Source organism: Pan troglodytes, chromosome 12, assembly GCF_028858775.2.
Source record: "Pan troglodytes isolate AG18354 chromosome 12, NHGRI_mPanTro3-v2.0_pri, whole genome shotgun sequence".
In the NCBI taxonomy this organism is placed as follows: Eukaryota; Metazoa; Chordata; class Mammalia; order Primates; family Hominidae; genus Pan; species Pan troglodytes.
The window spans coordinates 44,824,752-44,852,701 of NC_072410.2; the positions used below are offsets into that span (position 1 = coordinate 44,824,752).

Here is a 27,950-nt window from a genome sequence, read left to right on the forward strand (position 1 = left end):
CTGTTGTGGCTTGCAGACAGCTATTTTCTTCCTGTGTCCCCACACGGCAGACAGACAGCCATCCAGCTCTCTGGAATCTTCTTATAAGGACACTAACCCTATCATGATGACCCAACTCTCATGATCTTTTCTTAACCTAATTGTTTCCAAATGCTTAGTACCATTTCAATGGGGATGTTACATCTACTCTACTATCATACCCATCTACTGATATTTTAAATACTCAGTATTTAAAATACTGATTGTTAATTTTGGTTATTATATTTTATTATAGAATTTATATATAATTATATATTTGTAAGATTAGGTTCAGTTGTGGGATGCTCCATCTTGTCATCCATCTCTTAACCATATTAAGCACAGCAAACTGAAGGTCCGTGCCTGATAGCTCCCAAATCTGAACTATTTCAGGTATCTTTATGTTGACCTTTTATCTTAGCATTTGGTCACCACCTTCTATCGCACCATGTAGTTACCACATTTTGTATTTAATCTTAGATGCTGTATATATTAAATCACACAGCCTCTGGATGATTCCACATGTCTCCTAATAGAAGATAGTTCTTGGATGGACCAGAGTGCGAGTAGGGTGAATAAGCAACTGACCCCATTAGCAATTGCATTTGTTTGAAGTCCTTTGGACCTGGAGTGGCTGTTAAAAGGGAAGAAGTCATGTCTAATTCTAGTTTGTCCTACTCCTAGGTTATATCTTATCAGGGATCTCAATAGAAATACTAGCATGCTGACCAAGTACACAGTTTCTTGTTAAGCTTGAGCATTATATTGCTTTTTTTTTTTTTCCTCAGCTCTGTGAGCCAGTTTTATAGCTGGTTGCTGTCTCTTACCCCTTTAGAATTTGGCAATAAATTGTGGTCTAAATTCACATAAAAGGTCAGGCTCATATCTGTAGTTTCCTTTTCTTGGCTTCTAATATCTGGTTCCCTAATCTTGGTTTCAAGACTTTGCTACTTTAGTTGATCTGGATTCCAATTTTCATCTTCCCAGACCTTTGATACTTTTGCAAAACCTCTAGATTGCTGCTTTTAACCGGGCTGCAAATTTTTGCATCAAGAATCAAGAAATGACCTTAGAGGAGAAAGGATTCAGGGAAAGAATATTTCTTCTATCCCCTTCAAGTCCTGAATTTATTGCTCTCTTTCTCATGCCTTCAAACAGTTGGGATTTTTATTTTCCTGGTGTGTTATCTAGTTTTATAGTTGTTCTCAAGAAAAGAGTTTGTGTAATACAAGTGGAGCCATGATAGCTAATTATAGAAGTGTTTCATTTAGTTTTATTTCTTTTTCATCAAGTACTATGAAAGTTTGATATAATGACGTTACCTCAGAGCTCTTGGATAGTTATATATGAGAAGTTCTGATATGTGGTTTATTTTCTAGATTCTGAAATTTTAACTTAATCCATAATTGTTTAAAGGGAGTTTACAATTTTCCAAGTAAAAGGTCTATTGCCTGACATTTTATTACTCATTTATAATTTTATTGAATTTCCATAAGAGAATGAGTTTATATTTTTATAAATTTATTAAGGCTTTTTTGTGGTTTCATATATGATGACTGTCAAAAGTTCCAATGATATCTGAAATATTATATTTTGATATATTTCTATATCTCTCTTAAAAATTGTTAGATTTTTGAGGTTACAGGATAAATTTTCATCTGTCTGTGTGTTATGCCTGACAAAAGAAAGCTGTCCAATGAATTGCACTGATTGGAATGCTGAAATAAATGCCATACATAATTAAAATACTGTTCCTGATTTATTAGAGAAATAGCTCTTTTAGAGGAGATAAAGCTTTGCATTGGGACAGATTTAATATCCCCAAATTATCCATCTTTTCCTTCAGGAGAGGCAACATTTTTAAAAACTTCTCAATCACCGTGTACCAAAAAGAAAATTAGACATATTCTTTTAAAATGGTTTTGTTGCTAATGTTATGAATAATTTTCTCTTTCCTACTTTCTTGATTTTTGACATTTCTAAATCTCATCTAAATAACAGAAAAAATTGTTTAAAACACAAAGTATGTAATTAAAACACAAAGTAGGTATTTAAATGTGTTAAATACATAAGACTTTTTAAAATATGATCTTGTCTTAGTACTCTGTTAATTCAGAGAAATCTGCCTCCTGTTTTTTCTTCCCAAAGTAAAGATTAAAAATTCTACTCACTGAATACCAAAGATCCTGATGGCAAACAATAGGGGAATTAGCAGTGTTGCCAGTAATATTCTCTATCTTTCCACTGGTTTGTCTAGCTACTTACCTATCTATATACCATAAGGACCTCTGCAAAGAAGTGCACACTCCAGGATTTTCTCTTACAGATTTATTTATTCATACTGAATTTCTCTTCTTGCATTACTTAGTTAACACAATACAAATTTTACACTATTTCTATATTTTGTGATGCAGACGGTGGGGGGCTATTGAAAATGTGTTCCAATTCCCCTTGTTCTCTTAAAGAAGATGACTTCTTAGCATTTAATACACAATAGGAGATTTTCCTATTTTCTTTCAACATGACATCAATAGTGAAAAATAATAAGAATTATTTTTGAATAGTAGATAATACTATGAAATGTCAACTTTTATTATGTGCATTTGAGTATTCTTAAATGACAACTTTAAAATGAAACTGTGCTCTGACCAATCACTTTTAAATAAGTTTTATAGATTTAACTGTTACTTTTTTATAAATGTGTTACATCAAGACTAGTGTAAATGTTCTTTCTTTCCCAACAGTAACTTAATGTCAAAAGCTAAGGCAATAGTAACAACAAAAGTACCAACAAATATTTTCTTTTAATATTTAAGTTTTGAACATTTATTTATTAGCAGCATCTAAACATGTGAGATAAAAAAGCAAGAAATACAACAAAAATCATACATTGTATGTTGAATACCATTATAAAATTAACAAAACTATTATCATAAAAATAGTAATTTAACAATCCTCATAAATACTTTAATACACAGCCTACAATTTTTGAAATACTTTAAGCCCCCACTTTCTGAGTTGGGAATCTCACGCACACGCTTCATTCCACCCCACCTCTGACATGGACACAGACATGGAAAAAAGAGAGAGAGGGAAAGAGAGAATATATTATTTTAAGAACAAACCTTTCGCAACTGAACTATGCAATCAATTTGGACATTGATTAGCATTTTTTGAGCCCTCACAACAGGATAGCTGATTTCAAAAAGGTATGAAATGTAGTCATCACAAAAAATTTGCAATGTGGATTCTACTTTTATTATTAAACATATGATTACTTAAAGAGGAAAATATTCAAATGACCTCAATGTCTCACAGCTGGTAAATGGTGAATCCTGAATTCTAACTCTAGTCTGCCTACTTTCAATGTGCATGCATTTTACCTTGTATGTCACTACTTTCAGTCATAGATCTAGCAAGGAGTATGATGTTAAATGGGGTTAGGAGACCAGTGGGTCACAGCCTTAAAGGCCAACTAAGGGAGATTATAAAATATAAAACAGCATGTCAGGTGGATATTGTGCTTGGAAAAGATGTTCTCATCATCTATTTATGGGATACATGGAATATATAGAAGCAGGTAGAGACAAAATAACCAAGGATATATACGCACCTATGGCTCTATTCTAATTAGTTAAGAATAAGCCAATGGGGCCACGGACAGTGACTTACACCTATAATCCCAGCACTTCAGGAGGCAGAAGTGGGAGATCAAATTGTGTGAGTCCAGAAGTTCAAGACCAATGTGAGCAACATAGTAAGACCTCATCTCTATTAAATAGAAAAAAATTAAAAAAACAAAAACGAAAACAAAGAATAAGCCAATAGGCCTTGGAAAAATAATGGTATTGGCCATTATTGAAAAAAGTCAAAAAAGGAGAGAATAAAAAGCTCTAAGCAGAAAGGAATTAAGATAAATTATATAGAAGAATGAAAAGATGGCAAATTTAAAATTATGTAAGATTGTGTCTTTAGGAAAATTAGAAACAGTGTGAATATTAACAATAACTAACTTAAAAATGCCTCCAGTAAGTGTGGGGAGGGGAATTATGTTTTTTAATTCCTCATATATGAAAATCATTCTTTTCTTTTTAAGAAAAATAAGTATATAGATATTAGTATATGTTCCATAGAGCAGATGAATAAAATTTATTGTCAAATTTATTGTCAGGCAACAGATGATTTAAAACCTTTCCTTGTTTTTTTACTTTGTGGTCATTAGGAAAAAAGAAAAAAAAATTATTAGTTTTATTTACTCACCTGTAAAATAGAAATATATACATGATAATATCATGATGAAAGTTATATAAGATACGCATCAATTATGCTTGGATAGTATAGTAATTCAATAAGAATTGTGGGTTATTATTTTATCATTATTTAATATATATCCTTTATATAAAGTATATTTAAACCTTCAGTTTTGTTTTTATAACCTGATTTAAAGGAATTATTTAGCTACAACCCCAGTGTGTATTAAGTGATATTAAATATTATTGCCCTCTATGTTTTTCTTCTATAATTAAGTTTTATATTTTCCAATAGTGAAGCACATTGAATTAAAACTTTTGAAATAAGGAGTTGTGTGCTCATTTGTTTCCCAAAACCAACATATGCAGGAATATCTTTGCAAATATTAGCCAACATAGATTGTTAAATGTTTTAAAGGTCACTTTAAAAAAAGAGTGTTTCATCAAGAACTCTAATCTGATTGTTCCCCCACTCCTTATAATTATCAAAAATTGCAATGATAAATCCTTATGTGTTTTTTAAAATTGATTTTGTTGTCCCATAAGTACTTCATATAAAGACTTCCTTTAGTACAAAAAAGGATTATTTGTTCTATCACTCGTTATATTTTTTACAATTTTTTCTACACACAGCATTGCAAATGATCTTTCTATTGATTCTTTAGTTTTCCCTTCATATTAGTCATTTTCACTTATTTTTCCATTTAAATAAATTAATAAAGGAAAAGCCCCTGAGTTCATCTTCCATGGTGCAACTTTTATTTTTTGCTTTATTACATTAGCCTTTTACTGCTGCCAGTGTGGATGCTGTAAATTTGCTTTAATTTCTTTACACATTTTACTTCATGCATACTTATTTCATTGCTCCCCAATGCCTGTTTCTTTCCAGATTTTATCTCCTCATGACTTTTAGCTACTAATTTACAAGAAGCTAGATATTCTTATATTCTAGAGAAGTGGTCCCCAGCCTTTTTTGGCACCAGGGACTGGTTTCATAGAAGACAGTTTTTCCACAGTTGGTGGGTTGGGGATGGTTTCAAGATGAAACTGTTCCACCTCAGATCAACAGGCATTAGTTAGATTATCATAAGGAGCACACAACCTAGATCCCTCACATGTGCAGTTCAAAATAAGGTTCATTCTCCTATGAGAATCTAATGCTGCCACTGATCTGACAGGAGGCAGAGCTCAGGTGGTAACTGAGCAATGAGGGGAGGCTGTAAATACAGTTGAAGCTTCGCTCACTCACCCACCACTCATCCCCTGCTGTGCGATCTGGTTCCTAACAAGATACAGACTAGTACTGGTCTGCAGACCAGGGGTTGGGGACCCCTGTTCTAGAAAATATAAAATGTTTTCTCCTGAATCTTGTTTCACATACTTTCAAAGATATACTTCTCTTTCTTTGTAATTTTCAATGTGTTTAATGTGGTCATATAAATTATTTGCAAGATATAGGGAGATTGAATTCTCATTGGGCCTGTTTCCTATTTATTTCCATGGTAGTAAGATCAAAACCTTTCTCAGACCACTAGAGAAAGTGACAGGAATTTTCTCTTGGTCCCTTTGCTGGACTCACAGCAGGGTTGCCATGTCTACTTGGCCTGCTACACTCAATTCCTTGCAGGAAGGAGCATGTGAGCAAGAGAGTGCAGGATCTGGTTGGCCACTCAGTTGGCCCCTGGCCCTTTTGTGAGTGGTGGCTGCCCTCTGCCAGTGAGGGCAGAAGGCCTGTGAGGCAGACTTTCTGGTTGTCTGCTCTTGGTGGGTCCCAAATTCTTGTCCAGCATCCAAGAAGAATGAGGATATGCTGGCAATCAATGAGTGAGCAAGTTGGGGAGTTTTATTGAATGATGAAACAGCTTTCCACAGAAAGGGGATGCAGGGGTGGTCCCCCTACCAGAAGGCAGAAAAAGTCCTCTCAATGTGGCTGAGTCTGGGGCTTTTATGGGCTCAGAATAGGGAAGGAGCAAGCTGTAGTATAACAGTATTGGAAAAGGCAACATTCGTTTGGTTAAAAGGCATTATTTAGAAAGAATAAATCAGCAAAGGGTGGGCAAACAGGAACAGAAGTTCTCACTCTGGGTTGTGGGTTTCATGCAGGATTAGCAGTTAGGACTTTCAGCCTTCGGACTGTTTTTTGTCTTTAAGTTGGGGTTTCACCAGGGACCCATCTTTATCTACCTAGCCATTTGGCTGCCTCCTGTCACTATCAGAAGTACAGGTTAATACACAGAAATTCAAGTCAACAGTATAGGTTTGAAGGTTAATCCTCAGTAAATACTGCTACTTGGTTTCTTTCAATGTTATCGCTTTCCTACTATTTTACTCAAGTAGATCAAATCAAAGATTATAATATCACTTTGCTTGGCAAAATATAAAATTACTGTGAAAATTTAAGGTATTGCTATCTTAGTTTTTACTTGCACAATATTTTGTTCCCTTTACTATTCCTAAAATAGTGGTGGATTATCATAGATGAGTTTCCATAAGAAGCGGACTCTGGCGAAGATTTGTATGCATGAGGTGATTGCTGAGGAGAGCTTGGGAGAAAAATGTATGTGAGTGAGGAAAATACAATTGCTTAGAGGGGAATACTGTACTATAATGCAGTTTTCACAGAGTAGGGCATCTGGCTCCAAAATCTCCATTCAATTATCAGAGGTCAGATTTTCTAAGAAAGAGTCTTAAAGGGAGATTTACTTGCAGAAGATTGATTGAGGAGAGCTCTCAGGACAACACCTGTAAGGAAATAGAAGCAGCTGACTTTCACAGAGGGAGAGGTTGAACTGAGATATATTTGCCTCCAAAGCTTCAGCAGACTGTATGGCAGCTGCTGCTGAGATTCAGAGTTGTTCTGAAGTCAAAAGATTTAGCCTTTGTACCCTTCATCAACCAGTTATTGAAAATAGCCCTGCCTCAAAGAAGGGATATAACTTCAGATGAGACAGCTCCTCTTTGCCAAGGTCAGTCAATGGAGAGGGATGCAGTGCCATTAAGAGACATTATTTCCAGCACCTAGTAAGAATGAGTACCTTTGTCTTGAAGGTACTATGATGTCCATGACAAGGATATAAAAACTTTTAAAATGTGTGTAGTGGTTAAATGTATTTGCAAATGTTTATTCATTTATTTCAGGATCTTCTATGTCTTTTTGCCTTATGTCTCCATACTGACCTATCAACAGGTATTTGGTACCAGCTAGAACTAAAATGCAATTATTCACATATATGTCACAAACACTTCTTGTATGAACATAGCAATGATACTGTTTTAAGAGAATCATTAAGATGAAAGAGGTGTTTCTAAATTCTTTGGCATGCCACAGACATACCAGGGGCCAGAAATGCGGGGTTTTACCTTGGTGTTTTATGGAATGGAAGTCTTCTCCGGGAGAAGGAGGAAGTGAATAAAGCAGAAGATTTCTAGGGCAGGGGACTACAGTAAAGGCAAGAGACAGACATACCCATCTTTGTGCTTTTTTCTCTATTTCTCTCTCTTGCCATGGAACCTCAAGGAGAGAGAAAATATTTAAAAATTCCAATAAATTGGCCAGCCAGTGATGAGTAAGGGCATGCTTAGATTGGGAAGAATAGCCTGGAAAGACTCCAAGCCTTCAAGCCATACCCAATATGTCCTTGGAGAGAGAGTACACAATTTGCTAGGAAATGTGTCCTAATTGACAGCCTTACAGAACACTCCTGGCGCAGCAACTTCCACAGAGGGCATGCGTGCATTCCAAATATTCCAATAAGTCACAATGAGGGATTATGGAAGGGTGGAGAAGGAAGGACCACAAGCAGTGGCCTGGTATAGAACAAAGAGATAGGGAGAGTGGATTCTTTGATACTGGTGCAAATTTCTGATCAGACTGTGGCAATGGGTACTATTCAATGCCCAAAGGACTAGATTGAACAGGTTGCAAATTAGTGGTCATAAATCCAGGGACCAGAGTAGCAAAGGACATCACAGACTAGAGGAATTACTCTTCAGCCAGAATTGTGGTGTCTTCTCGCCTATCCTAACCAGTCAGTAAGCCATCCAGAAGATGAATAGGCAGTATAGGAAACCTGAGCAATCACCTGGAAGAAACTGAATCATCAAAAGGAGACTAAACTAGCTCAGAAGAAGACTATGAACCTGAATTCACTGCAAATTTAAGAGACCGTTCAAACTGGAGAATATTGTGAGGTCATTAATTAGTAAGTTACTCTTCCCATCTCTCCAGCAAGGAGAGGACAGTGAAAGTGATTATTCACTTATGGGATACAAGGATGTTAGATTTTGAGTAGCATGAGTAGCTTGAGTGAATGAATTAGCTATACTATTCCAAATGTGCAAATGAATCGACTTGAATTCAGAAAACTCATTTAAAACTCTGCCTTTTTTTCATTTACTTGCTATATTTAGTGCATAAGGGCCACCAGGGATTTAAAAATAAGCTCATCTGCTGAGAGCCACACTGATCAAAATTCACAAATACCCATCAGTTTTAAAATAAGAAACAGAGAGATTTTCTGGAACTCAATAAATTTAAGGCAAAATTGTAGAAAAGTAAAAATAAATATAAAAAAGAGTCATGCAAGTTTACAAATATATGCAAATAATTAATGTGTCAGAAAGAAGATAAGCTGTTTGGAATCCTGAAAAGAGAAGGCTAACATCAGCAACTGATCTTGCTCGTACTTCATTGTCTGATAAACATGAGAATTTCTGTCATAAGAAAAGAGTCATCTACTTTAGGTCAAAAGGTATGTTTACTCATTTATTCAATCAATGAATACTTGAGTGCATACAATAGATTGAGTAGATCTGTATTTATTCAATCATACAATAGATACAGTAGATTGAGACTCTATGCTGCACATGAGGTGCTCAAAGATGAAGAGGACATGGTCCCTGAATCTAAACACTCCATGGTTTTATGGGAGTAATAATAGATAAAAATGTATAGACAAATAGGGGAATAATAGAATAATAGACAAAAAAGCAAATCATTTCGATAAAGGGTATTAAATACTATAATAGAAGTTTATGGGGGGGAACCATGTGGTTTGTAAGGTTCATGAAAGACTGTTGAATAAAGGTAGGAGATAATTCTGAGCCAATGCTCAGTATTAAAACTGAAGAGAGACAAGGGGACAAACCTAAAAACAGTTGAATTTTTAAATGGTGAATAAAAAGAAGCAGAAACTTTATGAGAAAAAGAATAGGGGTGGCTGGATATTCGGTGGAAGACAAAATAGACTCCATTATTAAAAGTTTGCTTTGGAGGCCAAGAAAAGGCATAATTTCAAAATAGATATATTCATTAGTATCATCCTATGCCTCAGAGAAGGGAAGTCAGAACAGACAAGTGCCCAATGAATGCACAGACAAAATGATTAAAAAGTAAAAATAATAATTAAAAAATACAGAATAGTCTGCTACTTTTTTGAGAAATTTGGCTACATATAAGGGAAATTACTCCTAAGGTCACATCCAAAATAACAGATTGAGGCCAGGAATGGTGGCTCATGTCTGTAATCTCAACCCTTTGGGAGGCTGAGGTAGTTGGATCACCTGAGGTCAGGAGTTCAAGACCAGCCTGGCCAACATGGTGAAAACCCATCTCTACAAAAATATAAAAATTAGCCGGGCATGATGGCAGGCACCTGTAATCCCAGCTACTCAGAAGGCTGAGGCGGGAGAATAGCTTGAACCCTGGAGGCAGATGTTGCAGTGAGCCAAGATCGCGCCACTGCACTCCAGCCTGGGTGACAGAGCAAGACTCCGTCTCAAAAAAAAAAAAAGTTGTTGAACAAGATTCATTAGCAGATTTTGGTATTACTGGCATGTGCATCAGATCGGGCCCTCTTTTCCAGGGTTGGGGGTGAACTTAAATGAGGTAGAAGAATGCGGTAGGGAGGGAGACTTGAAGAGGTTTACATTTAATGACCTTCTCTCATCTCCAAAGAGAGTTGTACTCTGTTGAGGGTCTAAGGAGAGGTGTTCAAGTGTGGAGATTGAAGACAGAATATTTTTTGAAAAGAGATTACAAGACATGATAGAACGGCACTGAAATGTTGTTCAGTGGAGAGGACCAACCTATTGTCCTATCTAATAATAGATAGGAAAAAACTGGAAATGTCAGGAAATATGAGGTATCTATCAAGTTGGAAAAGAGGAACAGTGGAGGAAGAAGAGGTGCTTGGGACGATTCTAGGCATTCTGAGTTTGATGTAGTATTGAAAATGTCAGAAATAGTCTTTCCTAGAACATGACCATTTTAAACAATTTCATTAGCCTTCGTCAAATGGATGGAGAATTATCAAACATTTTGAAAATAATAGACAAAGGGGCTGCCTCATTTCTGGGGCTAAATTCAGTTAGCTTTCCATTTCTGCATTAGGTTTGTTATAGATACAAGTTGTTTTACATTGGACAATCCACACATATTCTTTGCCTCAGTTTCTTATTCATATAATGTTAAATTGTAGAATTCTTGAAAAATTGTAGTAATTCACATCTTACTGAATATTAGATATGCGTATGAAAACCTTCAAACCTTACTAGTTCAGGAGATGAGCAGATGTTACCATTTTAGTTATTAAATGTGCAAAAATTAAGTGGAATTTAAACAAATATTTTATAGCTTATGGTAGCTAAAATGTAGTAAACACCAATAAACATTAATTCCTTTAAATTACCGTATTACCAGAACCCTATAGCTTGCAAATATAATAAAAAATCTGGTCCCATAAATACTCTTAAGGTTAGCAGTTTCATTTAGGGGTAATAGAAAAAAATGCCAGCAGTGTTTCAAAACTAATTTGAAAAGCAGTTGCCTCCTTTAAGGTATTTGTCAGATAATAGCCTCCCCTTATTCATTTGAAGTTTCATATAATTAGATGTTATTGTGGGAGTGAACTAAACATATAAGAAAAATTCACATGGGCATTTTTGGAGAGGCTTTTGTGTTGGATTAACTGGAGTCTAAGAGGGTAATGGAAATGTAAGTATATTTCATTAAAAAGAAAGAAACATAGAATATGTAGCTTCACATAATATTTTAGCTCCTCATTGCTACCAGCATCCTAATGATACATTCAGTTCTTAATCTTTATATGCCTTTTGTCTAATTTAATGGTTGCTGTTTAGGCTTCAGGCACTAATCTCAAAGCTTCATAAGTTGCTTTCTTTTTATCAATGAAACATTTTGGGGATATGCATATTTATTTAAGAATTTTTTAAGAAACAGTAAAGCAATGCCTGAGTTAAAATATTAAATTTGAGTGAGTGCAATTGTGTTACTTTAACCATATTAATATTTTACAAATGTTCTGTCTCACAGCTTTTGGATCAAATCAGCTTGAACAGCAAAGTATTTTTGTTCATCTAAATTTTAGATTTAAATTATAACAGTCAGTGATTGAAGCATATCTAAAGGGTCAGAATTTAGTTAATGAATAGTATCTTTACAATATCTCCTAAATTCTGCCTTTATTTTTGATATACTTTAAATTTTTTTTCCATTAAAAAGGTAATTCCAGAATGGTAAAGATTTGAAGAAAAAAAAAAAAAGCATACAAATCAAACATAGCCTGATTTCCATAACACGAAGTATAAATGTCTATATTTACATTTGATAGCAAAAGCTTCCTAATTATTGCAAAGCCATTTATTAAAGGAAGGGTAATATTTTCCATGGATAGTGATGGTGTAACTGGACATCCATAAGCAAAAAACAAACAAAACAAATGAAGCCCTCAACTTAACTTAAAACTCACAATTTATGAAAAACTAACTCAAATAGATTATAGATTTAAATGTAAAACTATAAAAACTTTTAGAAAAAAATATAAGAGAAAGTGCCTGGGGCTTGGGGCTTGGGACTTGGGACCTCGGGCAAGATGAAGACTTTTCCTAATCTATAAAAGAAAAAAAGTAGATAAATTGAACTCTGCCAAAAAAAAGTTAACGTGTAAAAAATGGAAAGGCTGAAGATTGGGAGAAAATATTTGCAAGCCACATATCTGACAAATAATTTACATCTAGAATATAACTCAAAACTCAGCAGTAGTACAACAGAAAAATAAAAAATGGGCAAAAGACATGAATAGACTTTCCACTAAACATGGAATATGTGTAACAAGTAAGCATATAAAAAATATATTGAACACACTAGCTAGTAGAGCAATGCAAATTAAATCAAAATGAGATATTTCTACACACTTATCAGAATGGTTAAAATGTAAACATAAATAAATAAATAATAATACCAAATGCTGGCAAGAATGCAGAGAAACTGGATCTCTCATACATTGCAAGTAAGAATGTAAAATGGCAGAAGCACTAACAAATTATTGGGTAATTATCTTAAAACCAAACATTGTTACCATATTTTCCAGCAATTGCAGTCTTGGATATTTATCTCAGAGATATAACAACCTATATTAACACTAAAATGTATAAACAAATGTTCACAGAAGGTTTATATATAGTAGTCAAAAACGGGACACAACTCTGTCCTTCAATAGATGAAAGGCTAAATAAACTGTGATATGCACATTCCATGGAATATCAGTCAGCAACAAAAAGAAACTATTTATACATGTAACAACTTGAGTCTATCTCAGAGGCACTGTCTTTAATAAAAAATCCCAATCTCAAAAGGTTATACACTGCATGATTCGCTTTACATAACATTTTTTAAATGGCAGTGCTATGGAGAATAAGAACAGATTAGTGATTCCTAAAGGGTAAAGTGGGGAGGCAAGGTAGAACTGTCAGGCCTCTGAGCCCAAGCTAAGCCATCATATCCCCTGTGACCTGCACACACACATCCAGATGGCCGGTTCCTACCTTAACTGATGACATTCCACCACAAAAGAAGTGAAAATGGCCAGTCCCTGCCTTAACTGATGACATTACGTTGTGAAATTCCCTTTCCTGGCTCATCCTGGCTCAAAAGCTCACCCGCTGAGCACCTTGTGTCCCCCGCCCCTTCCCGCCAGAGAACAACTCCCTTTGACTGTAATTTTCCTTTACCTACCCAAATCCTATAAAATGGCCCCACTCCTATCTGCCTTCGCTTACTCTCTTTTCGGACTCAGCCTGCCTGCACCCAGGTGAAATAAACAGCCTTGTTGCTCACACAAAGCCTGTTTGGTGGTCTCTTCACACGGACGCGAGTGAAAAGAACTATAAAATCAAAAGGAAATTTCTTTGTAGTGAGGAAACAGTTCTGTCTTGATTGTGGTGGTCGTTACATACATCTCTGCACACACACACACACACACACACACACACACACACACATAAAAACTGGTGAAAACAATCTGAAGTCTAGTTCACAGTATATACCAGTGTCAATTTCCTAGTCTTCGTATACATTACAGTTATATAAACTGTTACCCTTGCGGGAAGTTTAGTAAGGGTGTGCAATTCTCAGGACTATTTTTGTAAATTACACTACATTAGAATTATTTCAAAATAAACATTAAAAATATAAATAATTTAAAAAGAGCAGAAATTAATGAATTTTTAAAATAATGTTTAATTTGAAGAAGCAAGTAAAATAGCCAAATGTCTGACAAATACGACAATTAAATAGATAATATGTGGGAATAAAAGAGGCAACTACAAGTAGATTTAACAATATATAAGTAAAACACTTTAAAAAATATGCCCTATGTATAAACATTTTTTGAAATACTTAATTCTTTGCAAATATAAATTAAAATACTGTGAAAAGAAAGTGCGAAAAAATAACCATTAAAAAATTTGAATCGGTTCTTAAAAGCTACATGCCAAAAATCATCCCTGCCAAACAACTCAGAGGGAAATTTTACAAACATCAAAGAATGAAAATGCGCCTATATTCCACAAATGTTACATATTAATAGATTAAGTCACGAGGCGATGTGTCTAATTCTGTTATTGGTCTAGATCATTCTTGAGAAACCCAAGCTGAAGAGGACATATGCAACGGAAATAACTTAGTGCAAACTCAGTTATGGATAGAGAGCTACAAATCATAAATAAAGTTAGACAAAATTGTGTACATGCAAAACTGAAATTTATGAGAAAGATGAGTTTTCTCAGCACACTAAGAATTACTTATAAATTAGAATATCAATTGATGCAATGTACTACATTAAAGCACTAAATGAGAAAAACATTTATATCAAGAGATGCAAAAAAGCAAATCCATTAGATTTCCTATTAGCAGATATTATGTATGTGAGAAATTTTAGCACATTTTTAGCAATTTCGGTATAGCAAAGAACTTCCTTATTTAAAGAGAGTACACAAATATGTAATACATATATTTATCATTGGCAAATATTAGAAAGACCATTTAAATTCAAGAAAACAATAAAGAATTTTCTTGTACTGGGAATAACAATTAGTGGAGGAAGAAGAACATACATATAAATTAAGAAGAAAGCAGTCTCTTTCACAGATGATGTAACTATAATCAAAGAAAATCTTATAGGAAGCTATAAAATATAAGATTTCATTAAATAACTTAGCAAGTTTTTGGATGTAACATCAACTTTTAGAAATCAATTATAATCTATATACTAGTTATAAACAGTAAATATACAGTATATCTCTTTTCAAGGTCCCATTCATAAAGATAAAAGTATGATGTACATAGAAATAAATTGAACTAAATATGCATAAGACCTTCATGGATAAAATTATAATATTTTTGAGAAATCTATCTGAAATGTCCTACAATGAAAGATATTTGAAGTTTATGAATGGAAAGATACAAACATCCAAAAGCATATTTATAAATTCAATATTCCCAAAAAATTTCAAAATTTCACCAATGTTTATAGAGCATGAGACTTTTATTTCATCTAAGAGAGAATTATTACCAGTACCTGTTATACATGTTATTCAGGAGAGGAGAAAATTACCAATCTACATTCTATAAATAGTCTGAGAAAAAATAAACATTGAACGCTTATAGGAAAAAAATGGAGATTATGTAACATGTTTTTGGTAAAGAAAAATTCTTTAAATAAAACAAGACTGAGCAACATGTAAAAGAAGAGTTTGAAAAACTTAATGAAAATAATATAAAGTGTTTATCAAAAGCTATAATAAGAACTGTAGAAAAACAAATTATAGTCATGAAAATGGGGTATACTACCAATATGAATGGGAAAGGATTAATATTCGTTTGGAATATTTCAAAATTTTGTCTTTATCCTGGGGATCCTGAAAGGGGATTTAAAAAAAAAATTTATTATCTTCTATCACTCTCTAAGAATTTTTTTATCTTTAATCTGTCTCTAAGAATTAGAAGAGTATAGACTGGCAAGCTTAACTTTATTTGCATAAAAGGGGAGAGGTAGTAATGGCATTTGCTCCAATGCAAAAGTAAACCAAAATCATGGCATGGTAATTTGCGTTCTGAGATTCTATGTCCTTCCCAAATATACCCTCCGCTTCTTTAAAGGGTTTATTATGTGCCCTAACCTGTAGGCCAAAGCAAATGCTATGCAAGCAGGATTGTATTTGGGGAGTGTTCCTTCCACAGACAATTTTTAACTCATCTCTTCAATCTTTGCCCCACTTAAGATTTCTGCTCTCTGCAGTTGTCAAATACAAGGCTGCCTTTTTGTTACCTCTAATTGACTTTATCCATTAAAATGATAACTCACATTTTCAGTTCAGAAATAAATCTAAATTTTTGGGCTGTTGAAATCTTCAACTCTATGTCACGCGTGTCCATGTTAAGAGACCACCAAACAGGCTTTGTGTGAGCAATAAAGCTTTTTAGTCACCTGGGTGCAGGCGGGCTGAGTCCAAAAAGACAGTCAGCAAAGAGAGTTAGGGGTGGGGCAGTTTTATAGGATTTGAGTAGGTAGTAGAAAATTACAGTCAAAGGGGGTTGTTTTCTGGCGGGCAGGGGTGAGGGTCACAAGGTGCTCAGTGGGGGAGCTTCTGAGCCAGGAGAAGGAATTTCACAAGGTAACGTCATAAATTAAGGCAGGAACCAGCCATTTTCACTTCTTTTGTGATCCTTCACTTGCTTCAGGCTATCTGGATGTATTCCTGCAGGTCACAGGGGATATGATAGCTCAGCTTGGCCTCAGAGGCCTAACACTCTAGTTTTCAAGGTTTTTTTGTTATTATTAGTTTATTCTACCATATGGAATTTATTCAAAGTGCAATACACTTGAAAGTGAGAGGAATATAAATATATATACCTTGGCTTTCATTTTTAATCAGAACAGTTGTATTTTTTAAGTTAAAACATTGTTTTTTTAATTTAAATATTTATTTAAATGAATATTTCTTCAATAGAAAGAGTGCCAGAATGTAAACAAAGTAACTTAGCCCCAATAATTGTAAATATAACCAATAGTTTTAAGCACTTAATATTTGCCAGATATGTTGGTTAATACACCTTATGAATATCTTAATTACTCACCACAACAATCATGTGGGTTGTGAATAATTCTGCTAATTTTTTGAAAGAAAGAACTAAGGAAGTTTACTTATGATCTCACAGTTGATAAATATAGTAAATGAGCTAAGCTTAGTCTCACTCTAAAGACTGTTTTCTTACCTGTACAACAAATTTCTTATCTGGGGATTTTTAACCTAGCATTTAGAAATTTCTTTTAGGGTGTTTCTAGCAATAATAATATATGTTTTTAAATAGGAAAGCAGGCAACATATAAAAAAGGAAAAATGAAATGACTGAAGATGGAGAATCTGAATAGGCTGGGTGAGTTAGGGAGTGGAAGGGCAGCCAACCTTATGGTGAGTTAAGAAGAACACCGTGGATTTCTCTTTCCCAAGACAATTATAGAAAAGTTCTCTGTTAGTAAAATTGAAGTCTACATGTAAAAAACAATTACAGTAAAATACAATAAAATCACAGACACAAGGATTCCTTGATCTCTTGAATTAACAAAGAATTACCTTTGTTAATTTCTTCAAACTGACTAAGAGGTGACAGTCTTCATAAAACCTGAATAGTCAGTAGATTTCTGTATTCACAGGAGAAATTGTATACCTAGCACTAGTCTGAGCTGCTTTGCATGCACCACTGATGCTCAATGTAATGTTGCGATCAACTCCAGATGCTTTTTTCTACTTGTAAAATCATATTAAAGAAAGGATAATGTACAACATTAATCATGTCATTTTACTAGATAAATCATAAGAGATTCTCCTAAATAATCAAAAGCACTAAATAAGCTAAAAACATAAATGCCATTAAAAGAAAATAAGTGAAATTCTCCCATGGGTTAAGAGTTCAATTAAAATGGATATGCTTCCTCAACACCTACAGTTTGCAAGATGAGTAGATTAGGGAACATCATCCATGAAGTAATGGAGAAAAAAAAGTCAAGATAGCAGTATCAGCATAAAGAGTTTAGAGATAAATTCTAATATTTTAAATGTTCAAGCTTAACTTACAGCCAGCCCTCTTCATTAACAGACTTCAGGGTATAATTTCAGTGATAAAAAAAATTACTTAATGCCTAGCAAGTGATGTTTACTGAAAGAAGTGTTATTTAACAAGTCCATATATACAAATACCTCTCTTTGTTCACTAAAAGTAAATATGTAAATGTACAAATTACAATGCAAAGCTCAAATTATATATAGACATATGAACAAAATTATATTTAAGCACAAAATCTAGATATCCTAACCTATGCTTGAGGAAACCTTAGGTCCTTTACAAATAATTTTCTGGATTGCAAAAAAGCATGGAATTTTGTGAATTGTATTCAGTTGAGTTCAAGTCTACAAATATTTCAGAGACCCTGCAAGAGAAAAGGAAGTATTATAAATTGTTTTGAGGTACATACACTTTATGAAAGCCAGAGAAACAAATTATTTTAAATAAAATGTGGCATTTTGAGATGTTAATATATAAAGATATTCACACATGAGATTATGAGGGGTGACAGGAAAAGAGAGAGCTGGGTATAGGAGAGTTACGGAGCAGTGTGAAAGTCACACAGGTATGAATGAGTGACTGACATGGTTTGGCTGTGTCCCCACCCAAATCTCATCTTGAATTGTCATAATCCTCACATGCCATGGGAGGGACCCACTGGAAGTAACTGAATCATGGGGATGGTTAATCTCATGCCGTTCTTGTGATAGTGAGTGAGTTCTCATGAGATCTCATGGTTTTCTAAGGGGCTTTTCCCCCTTTTCTCGGCACTTCTCCTTCCTGCTATCATGTGAAGAAGGACATATTTACTTCCCTTTTTGCCATGATTGTAAGTTTCCTAAGGCTTCCCCAGCCATGTGGAACTGTGAGTCAATTAAACCTCTTTTCTTTATAAATTACCCAGTCTCAGGTATGTCTTTATTAGTAGCATGAAAACAGACTAATATAGTGACTCTTTCCACCCCTATTCCTAAACAATTAATGTCGTGAGCATCTTGGGCAAGCCTGTAGAGGATAACTCTACAAAATTTGGATTTATTCCATGACAATTAGAGACTGTGGATGTTAAGCAGAAAAGTGAAATAGTTGACAGTTTTTCAGAAGTTGATAAAGAATGGCATGGTGCAGTGGAGGCTACTGCAGGAAGTCAAAACTGATGAAGACTTCATACATTGTCAAAAGCAAGGTCTAAAGAGGAGAGGCAAAATTTTACAGATTTTTTAAAAATACAATTCATGTAGTCTTGTGAAGAGGTAGATTGATGTGATGAGTGGAGAAAGCCAGAGGAAAAAAGTGAAATATATTTTTGTGTTTATAGCTTGGTCTCAGTGTTATAGCTGAACAACATAATTCAAAACATGGTATTGACAGGTAGTATAAATAGGAGGCTGGGGCTGAGGATTTTACAAGACCTAAAATGCATACCTTTTGAGTATTTTTTAATGTTTGAAATAATTATGAGACATAAAAGTGGAAATATCCTGTAGACAACTATAATTCTGCAAATAAATGACACGGAGAAAATTTATAGAATCATCACCATTTAGACATTAGTAGAAGCTGTAGGAATATTCGCAATCCACCGGGAAGAAATTATGGATCAGAAAGAAGAGGTCTTTTTTATTGTTGAAGGCTTATAAATAAACACTCTTAGGAAATCAGTTTAAATTTGTTAGAGGATTTAAATTCTCATGATTAATATGAGTCATGATGAATATCAGTGTTATTCTTCCTACACTATAAGGTGGAAAATCTTTTTTTTTTCACTTTAAAAGAAATGTTTTCCCTCAAGACTAAATCTACCAGAAATGAGGAAGAGAAAGCAGAAAAACTATTTGTCATTTATTGTGTTTTGGGGGCCAGAGTTTTTTTTAGAAGCTGATTATACGATTACCATTGTCTGAGAAGCAAAAGATAGAAGCTCACCATTAGTAACTCAGGGTGAAATTAAAGCCCAACACAGAACTGATGGGGAATGAAAGTAGTTTGTACAGAAAACTTAAAAGGTTAACTCTCCAGACAACACTCCCTTTGCTTTGGCTCTCTCGTAGTTTCAGAATAGAAAAGTAAATAGCAAAAGAGAAATCTCCTAGGTGTATGTCATGTCATCTCATAGAGATGTGTAAAAGGTGAAAATGCCGCTAGGTTTCAGAATGACATTTCAACTATTTGCTTCTCTGAGAAATTAACTGTATCCAGCTTCATGCTCATTTTCCACTTCCCCAGTCCCCTTCCCCTCAATTCCCCAGTTGTCTGTGCTTCTAAACAGTGCATGTCTTTTGACTTGTAAACATTGATTTAGATCCTGCTTAATTTCATAATCTTTTCAGGCCACTACTGTTCACTTAGACAATATCCCCTTAGCTTGGATTTAGCCATGAACCATTGATCATTTACTTGGTTTCTCTTGGAGTTCAATGTAGTCATTCTGGTTTAGTTCAAAAGGACATTGTGTTTGGGTAAGAGAATGTATTTTGTTATACCCTTGCTTGTTACTACTCCCTCTACCAGTTCTGCTCTTCCTTTCTCCCTTGCATCAGTGTAAGGCTATGTCTTTAAGCCCAACACTTTCCACAGCATCACGCTTCCTCTACCATTGTAAGTTCACATGTACACTTAGCCATCATTCTCTCCCATGTGCTACAATACTAGGCACATGCTGCTATTGCAGCACTCTCCATATTTGGGAGCTCCTTTGAGACAATAACCGTCTGGTTAATGTTCATCCATCCTACCTAATATCTACTATAGTTCTTAACACTCAATAACACACAGTTGGCAAACATCTGTTAATTGTTGTCATATTGCAAGATGTAAATGCTATATCTTTAGTCACATCAATTTTCATATTTTGTGTCTAGACTCCTTATGTCACAGGAGATGTTCTTATAAATCCTAAAAATATGAAAAAAAGAGGGAACCCCAAAGATAGATAACCAGTCTTTTGAGATAGAACAAACAATAAAACAAATATGGAAAATGCAAATTTTTACAGCCCTCATAGCAAATGTCCAGCTCTAGGACTGGTAGAGTCACGGGCAGGTAGGTAGACATATATTCATGTGTTATACCCTTTGCTCAGAGACTCTGAGCACTTTTTCAAAGCCATTTTTTACGTAATAAAATAACTGATATTGGTACACCTGATCTCAGCATACAAGTCATGAAATCACTATCAGAAAAATAGGTTTCCATTTCCATATTTTATTTTTTAATTGTACATCGACAAATTACAGTTGTATATATTTATGGGTTACACTGAGATGTTATGCTTTTTAAATATAATGTGAAATAATTAAATCAAACATTCAAATATTCATCACAAGTATTTAACATTTTTTGTAATAGGAATATTTCAGACCTACTCTCTTAATGATTTTGAAATGTATAGAAATCAATTATTAGCTATACTTACCATGTTGTACAATAGATATCCAAAAAAAATTAATTTCTCTTGTCTAACCTAAGCCCTGTACCCTTTGACTATCATCTCACCATTACCCTCACTCCTTAGCCTTTGGCAACCACCATTCTGCTCTCTGCTTCTATGAGTTTAATTGTTTTAGATATCATATATACAACAAAGGAAATAATTAAGAGTGAACAGACAATCTTAGATTGGGTAAAATATTGCAATGCATATATCTGATAAGGAATTTGTTAACAAAAATATATAAAAATCTCAAACAACTTCATAGAAAGTAAAAAAAAAAAAATCCAGTTAAGAAATGGGAAAACAATTTGAATAAACATTTCTCAAAAGAACACATATGGATGAATAACAGATACATGAAGAAATTCTCAAAATCACTAACCATTAGGAAGATGTGATGTGCATTAAAACTGCAATGTGATGTCAGCTCACTTCTCTCAGAGTGACTGTAAAAGGCAAAAGATAATAAATATTGGTAAGGGTGTGGAGTAAAGGGAACCTGAGATGGAGCAGGGACCTTGTCTTAGGGGCCTGTGGGCTTCCACCAAACTTGAAAGTAAAGGAAAATTTTGAGTTCTTTCAAGGGAAATTGCCGTCAACTAGCTATCCCTGAAAGGTAAATAAGCAACTTGATAAACAAGAATGTAATAGTAGCCTAAAACAATAGTGAAGGAAGCTAGAATTGTGAGATGTTTGGTTCCCTATAGAAACTAAAGATAACATTTTACCATTCCTCTCTGAGTTGTTTTTCAGAAACCTGGACCCCCACCAAGCAGTCCACCAGCATGTAGACCTCAGGAAAGAGGTAACTGAAGACCAAACTCTGATCACCAGTGTTCTAAATTTCCTCCTCCAGGGCCTGGAGAAAGTCACGGCCATGAGCCAAAACATGTCTGCTGACGTTAAATTTTCAAACAAAGCTTATCTTCCTTAACCAATTGCCAGTGAGGAAATCTTTGAATCTACCTATGGTCTGTAAGCTCCTGCTTCAAGATATCCCAGTCTTTCAGGACAAAAACAATAGCCTCTATGTATTGATTTATAATTTTTCCTGCAACTCTGCTTTCCTGAAATTTACCCCCGCCTTTAAAAACCCTTACCTGCTAGCCCATTGGAAAGATTGGGACTTAAGTGTGAGCTGCCTGATCCTCCTTGCTTGGTGCCCTGCAAATAAATGCTTTCCTTTCTTCCTCCAGAAACCTCGGTGTGGATATCTGGTCTTAGTGCACCAGGTAGTGGACCCGAGTATGGTTCTATAACAAATCCATGCACACTGATGGTAGAAATGTAAATCAGTAAAACCATCATGAAAGACAGTATGAAGGTCCCTCAAAAAACTAAAAATAGAATTACTGTATGATCCAGAAACTCCACTTCTGGGTATATACCCAATAGATTTAAAATCAGCATGTCAGAGAGGTATGGGCACTTCCATGTTCACGGCAGCACTACTCACAATAGCCAAGATACAGAATCAACCAAAATGTCTATCGATGGATGAATGGGTAAAGTGTGATACATATACACAATGGAATACTATTATGCCTTAAAAAAAAAGAAAATTCTGTTCTTTGCAAAAACATGGATGGAATTAGAGAACATTTTACTAAGTGAAATAAGCCAAACATAGGAAGACAAAGAGTCCATTTATATCATGTTTTCTATACGGGTCTCATTTTCACCCGTAATTCCTTTGCACTAGTGAAGTAACTTTGATTTGTTAGCTTAGTTTGGTTTATCAGGCTTTTTAATCAATTATGTTAATCTACAAATCTATACAAGTATTTAAGTATGAAGAGTTAATATTTGGATGCTTTCCATATTGCTTCATAAATTGACTATATATGCATTTATCAACATTTATCAGTTCCATTTAAAAATAAAGAATGGTTTGGCTATCCAAGTCCATTACCAATGACATATATATATATATATACACACACACACACACACATACACACAAAATATATATATAAATGCTATCTATTAAGACTTTCTAACCCCCTTCACTCCTTTATTATCATGAATTTAATTCTGTCTTTCATGCCCCATCAACATGTCAAAAAAATCTATAGTTCTTTTATTTTCAGATTACTGTTGTTCAAATGATGTATAGGATAATTTTTTATGGATAATGATATTGATATTTGTCTTAGCTTTAGCTGCCATAGCAAAATACCATGGACTTGGTGGACTAAACAATAGACATGTAGTTTTTCACAGTTTTGGTGGCTAGCAGTCCAAGATTAGGCTGCAAGTTTTGTTTATAGTGAGGGCCTTCTTCCTGGTTTGTAAATGGCTGCCTTGCTGAGTCTTCTTGAGAAAGAGGGTGATCTCTCTGGTGTCTCTTGTTATAAGGGCACTAATTTTGTCATGGCAGTCCCACCCTCATGATCTCATCTAAACCTAATTTCCAAAGGTGTCATTTCCAAATACCATTACAATGGGGGCTAGGACTTCAAAATTTATATTTGGGAGAGACAAAAACATTTAGTCTATAACAATATTTACAATCAGTTTTACAGTTTGTTACATAAGTTTAGGCTTATTGCTATTTTAATTAATTCTAATTCCAGAAATCATTCCTACATTTGCTTGTAGTATGGCCTTGCCAATGTGAACAAATAAGATTTACTTATCCTTTGGCTCTTTCTTATTTATCTTCCAGTGATTCCTTTCCATGAGTTCTATGAGTGCTATTTATGAGTCATTATTTGAGAATATTTCCTGGTTGCCATCCACATGGACAACAGTTTAGTTTGATTTGGTGTAAGATTCTTCAAACATACCTCTTCCCTAAATGTGTTCATTTATTCATTGTCTCTTGGCTTGTACTGTTGCAAAAAAAAAAAAATCTTAATCTAATCTGATTTATGTGTGAAATTTAACCTTCATTTTCAACTGTCTCAGCGTACTTAGGACTATAATTTGTTCTTCCAGCACTAACAGTAATGAAAACAACAACAAAACCAAACTATCTTTCTTGGTTAGAACCTACTTTAAGCCATTTGTCTGAAACATCATTAATACTTGCATTTGTAACAGCCTGATGGGTTTATCTTGCCCAATGTCCAGAAAAGTCAATGCACTGAGAACAGCAGGTATTTCAGCAAAGAAAGAGTTTAATGATCAGAGGCCAAGCCAAGGGGTAGGACGAGACTCGCTTCTCAAATCTGTCTCCTCTAGAGCTAAGAGGGTAGTGTTTTTAAGGATAATTTGGAGGGGAGGAGGCAGGGACTGGGTGCTGCTGGTTGGCTGGGGATGAAATTATAACAGGGTCCAAACTGTCTTTGTGCACTGAGTCAGTTTCCAGGTGGGAGTCACAGGACTGGTTGAGCCAGTTTTCTGGTGTAAGTCATGGGTCTGGTTGGCATCAGCTCATCTGCCCAAATGCAGAAGTCTGAAAAATGTCTCAAAGAGCAATCTTAGGTTTTGACAATAGTGATAAGAGCAATTGGAGAAGTTACAAATCTAAAGGCGTCTGGCTTCATGACACATGAGCAGTAGAGGATTACAGAAAAGCAAGCTAGGGAACAATGGCTGGTTATTGTTTAACTACGTATAAATTTAGCAGAATTCAGGCCCCTCCCATAATCCTAACCTTGTGGGGTTTCATTAGTCTTACAAAGGTAATTTCGGTCCCAGACCAAGGAATAGGCTAGTTTTGGGAAGAATATGTTATCACCTTTGTTTTAAATTTAACAAGGGCCGTTAGCTTGTGAAGTTAGAAGAAAGATGGAGTCACTTATGTCAGATTTCTCTCACTGTTATAATTTTTGCAAAAGTGGTTTCACAATGTGAATACGTAAATTTTACCTCATGTCAGAAAATGATTTCTTATGATTAGTTCTTAAGTTACTGTTCTCGATTTGTTCTTCTCTTTTTTAGAAACACCTGTCTCTGTTAATAGTAGTTCTGAGTTCTTGCCCCTCCGCATGTATCAACTTTCTTTTTGTTGTTGTAGTTTCTCTGTTTTTATATTCTGTGGAGAGTCTTGGGTTTGTCCTGTACATCTAGATTTGATTTTGGAGAGAGCAACTTTTATTTTATTTACTGTCTGCAATATACTTCACAACTTGGCAATTGTGTTTTACTTTCTGGAAAATGCTTGCTTATTTCACAAGTCTCACTTCTTATTTCATTTTGGCCTATTTTTATCTCCTGGCTTCTGTTCATCTTCACCCCTCTCGTTCTCTAATCATGCCCTTCTCCTCTTGATTTATCAAGGTCATTCTACTGGCATTTTATATTCTAATAAGGATTTTAAATCTTTTTTCCTAAGTTTATTTTAGTGAATTTGTAGTACTTTTTTTTTTATTGTTAGACATTGCGTCTCAGTCTGGAAAATAAAAGTCTACTTCACTCCACCTGACTGCCTCAATTGGCTGCAGCAGAAAAAGTATACTTTATATATTTGATATTTCTCTGTGCCCCCTGGGAGTGAGTCCTAACCCCATATCTAGAATCCAAATTCATATTCCTGTTCACTTGTTAGTTTCTAGTGAGTATCACCATACCATAGACTTGGTCATCATTTCTGGCTTTGTTTTCTTTCTTCAATTGCGTTTATCTACTTAAATTTTCTGATCTACCATTTTGAATTACTTTTAATTGTTAAATTGACCCAACACCTTGTATACCCATTTTATCTATCTGAAATTCTTGTCTTTCTGTCCTGATTCTGAGAATTCTGGGAAAATTGACTCTATCTCCGACAACACTTTTTTTCATGCTAACTCTATTTCCCAGGAGGTATGTGCCATGTTAGTCTATCTCCTTCACTAGTCACCATTTGTGTTCTGTGACACAGTGGCTAGGCTTTATCACTTCCTAACCATGTAACCTTCAGTTACACTTCCTAATCATGTAACCATGTTACCTCACCATCCACCTAACCCCTTTAAACCTCACATGCAAAATTAAGATTTTAACATTTGTTCTCCAAAGGTTTGCTTTTAAAAGCAAATAAACACTATGCAATGCTGCTTCCATATAACCCCTGACATATAGCACTGGCTTCTCATGAATTGAGCTATTATCATTCCTGTAAATTGCTGACTTTCAGTGATTATAAAAAGGTGGGCCAAATACTTCAGTAATCTGATTACTGGAACAGAAACAAATAGTTTTATGGGGCAGAACCTCATGATTCTGAGTTCAGACATAGACAACTGAGTAGGAGAGATACATCTTGGTGTTAAACATTTGATCTTGTTTAAATTAGTTAAGGTTCAAAAATACCAATATGCAGGTAGGTAGTATGTTCAAATTAACCTATAAATGCTTCACAGTTAGAAGGAAATTTTCCTCAATTAAAATTGGAATTGATACTTTGTAGTGTCAACCTAAATTAATCAAAAGCGTCAGATTCTAGTAGAAAGAATATTTATTCAAGTGCCAAACTTGAGGATGGCTGCCTGGAAACCACAGATTTTAAAGAATGGAAACGTGTGTTTTGAAGTATAGGAAGTATAGAAGTTTGGGATCACTTATATAGACAAAGTTTCAAGAAGCTTGACAGAATTTCACCATTGCTCTATGTAAAGCTTAATGCATAGCTTTAAAAAATCTGATTAGATGAGTTTGTTTTTCCCCCCCCAGAAAGTTAGAGTTAACATGACACACTGAAAATGTAGCAGTTATTGTGTCTTTTGTGCCATCTGGTCTGAGTTAGGTATAGAGACAATCTGCAACAAAGATCAGTGATTATAAGCGGGAATAGGAGTAGGGGGTCTTGTCTCTCATCTCTCCTAGTCTCTTACAGAACAAGAATAATGAGGAAGAGCGTTAATTTATAATCTAACAAGCAGAAGTTACACACATTCCATATGACTCAATCTCCAGGGCTTAACTTCCTACTTGGCATCATAAATTTAAATCATTTTTAAGTTTGTTCTTTTCTTTTACATTATTTTTTTCTTTTTTGCATTAGTTTTTATTTTAAAAATTAGATAGGAGCTAGGTTGAATGAGAAGTTCTTACTCTGATTTCAGTACTTGGGGCCTGACGTTTGTGGTAGCCATCTCGTTTCTTCCTCTATTAAGGCTACTAGGGCTCATTCTTCCCTTTTTGTTTTATTTTTCATTTCTTACTGCTTGAATTCACCTCAGTTATTTTAAGTCACCCTTCATTATTGGAAGATAAGAAAAAATCGTTTCTTATTTTTAAATGTGGTTTTTTATTTCTTAAACTAGGTTAATCATTATTATTATTTTATTTTTAGACATAATTTTCTAAAAAAACAGCAGGGGTATTAAGGCTTTTCTAATTTATTATTAATTCTGTAGTTAACACTCAAAACAGACTATGTCATAGATATACTAAGATTACACTACGTGAGCAAATAATGAATGTATTAATGTATTGCTGTTAATGTTCTTATTTTAAAAAGTTCATTATAGTTATGCCTTAAGCTGAGTGAGAGCAAGAATCTTGATGGTAACTGCTCTGTTTCTGGTGCTTAGCGCAGTGCCTCACACAGAGTAGGCACTCAACTTGTTAATTTTGAATAATTTAAAGAAAAAGTGGGCAAATGTCTATTACAATTATCAATAACCTTGGGTAATTTTATCCAATTGGTTGCATGATTTAAAAAGGTGAATTCTTTTTTATACTTTCTTCTATGTTTGGATCCTGAGATTATTAATCAATGCCTAGTATGGTGCTAATCAGAAGTCATACATTTACTGACAACAATCCGGTGACCAAATACTGTTCTTCTAGTCATTTCTGGCAAGTGAAGTACATGAGACTAAATATGCACACAAAATAGAGAAACTAAAAGTATCCAAACTATATTTGCCTCACACCAAATTAGTACATTCGT

At 34.5% G+C, this 27,950-nt stretch overlaps 1 protein-coding gene across 9 annotated transcripts in view; it reads left to right on the forward strand.

Annotated features, from left to right (window-relative positions):
* LOC134807808 (breast carcinoma-amplified sequence 4-like) overlaps positions 1-27,950 on the forward strand; it is a 145,141-nt gene that overhangs the window by 41,718 nt on the left and 75,473 nt on the right. For 6 of the 9 annotated variants that reach the window (XM_063788996.1, XM_063789000.1, XM_063789001.1 and 3 more), the window contains one exon: positions 21,867-21,929. The exons of 1 other annotated variant lie outside the window; for it this stretch is intronic. The gene's annotated coding sequence lies outside the window, so the exon portion shown is untranslated. The remainder of the gene's footprint in view (positions 1-21,866; positions 21,930-27,950) is intronic. 2 more of the 9 variants (XR_010149087.1, XM_063788999.1) reach the window with 1 other exon arrangement.